We start from the raw sequence: 1,253 nt of genomic DNA, 5'->3' as shown, positions 1-1,253 counted from the left end.
GAAGGAGAAGTCGTAACAAGGTTTCCGTAAGTGAACCTGCGGAAGGATCATTATCGAAACCTGCCTAGCAGAACGACCCATGAACACGTTGTATACAACATCGGAGGTGGTGCGGGTGCATCGTCGCCTGTCGCCACCCTCGCATGTCAGAGCGGCCGGTCTTGTCGTCTATTTACCTATTGGGTGGGGTGAGATGTCAGGATCAACCTCTTCGATGGAAAACGAACAAACCCCCGGCGCGAATCGCGCCAAGGAATCGAAATAAAAAAAAAGACACATCTTCTGTCCCCGCACCGTCCGTGGTGTCAGTGCTTCAGTGATATTGTTCTTTTGTCGCAAAGTATATAGAACGACTCTCGACAATAGATATCTCGGCTCTCGCATCGATGAAGAACATAACGAAATGTGATACTTGGTGTGAATTGCAGAATCCCGTGAACCATCGAGTCTTTGAAGGCAAGTTGCGCCCCAAGCCATTAGGCCGAGGGCACATCTGCCTGGGTGTCACGTATCATCACCCCCATCCAACCCCGATCCCTCGGGACTCAGTTGGACCGCGGGTAGAAATTGGAGTCCCGTGCGCTTACAGCCGGCAGTTGGCCTAAATTCGAGTCATCGACGACATAATCGTCGCGACGATTGGTGGTAATGCTGTAAGAAACCTCGTTCGGAGTCGTGCGCGTTCATTGATCGAGACCTTTAAACCCTTTTCAGTACATGCGCTTACTAGAAGCGACGCACGCGCCCATCGCCCAATTGCCGACCCACAGTAGGGGCTTTTGGCCCCCAAGGGCACGTGTCGTAGGTGCAGCGACCGCGGCGAACAAGTCGTGGGCGCCTCTTTGGAGCGTAATTCCCACCGAGCGGCGGGTAGAATCCTTTGTAGATGACTTACATACGCGACGGGGTATTGTAAGTGGCAGAGTGGCCTTGCTGCCACGATCCACTGAGATTCAGCCCTTTGTCGCTTTGATTCGTCCCTCCCCCTATCTCCCTTCTGATCCCCCCTTGTTCTTTTGCACGTCCCAACCCTGGGGTCCCCAAGTGGGGGACTTGGTGTAAGGAGTTAGTTAAACACTTGGTCGTGCCGCCCCTTGGGAAAAAAGTGCCCCCTTAAATTGGTTTGGCCTCGTATGTGCACTGGTGCTCGTTCGTGTTTTCGGATGCGGAAAATATTTTTGAGAGTAGGGTTTAGGCCCTTGTCTCTCGGTGCCTATGCATTTTGTCTCTTGACACGGACGATGCTCGTGCTC

General features: G+C 53.0%; 1 non-coding gene across 1 annotated transcript; it reads left to right on the top strand.

Moving 5' to 3' along the window:
• Positions 1-351: 351 nt before the first annotated feature.
• On the top strand, positions 352-507 carry LOC107904965 (5.8S ribosomal RNA). The gene has a single exon (XR_001686418.2). It is a non-coding gene; the product is annotated as a 5.8S ribosomal RNA (ribosomal RNA).
• Positions 508-1,253: the final 746 nt, after the last annotated feature.

This window comes from Gossypium hirsutum, chromosome A11, assembly GCF_007990345.1.
Source record: "Gossypium hirsutum isolate 1008001.06 chromosome A11, Gossypium_hirsutum_v2.1, whole genome shotgun sequence".
Classification (NCBI taxonomy): domain Eukaryota; kingdom Viridiplantae; phylum Streptophyta; class Magnoliopsida; order Malvales; family Malvaceae; genus Gossypium; species Gossypium hirsutum.
The sequence above is the reverse complement of the archived record's forward strand: the minus strand, read 5'-3'. Positions and strand labels throughout refer to the sequence as shown.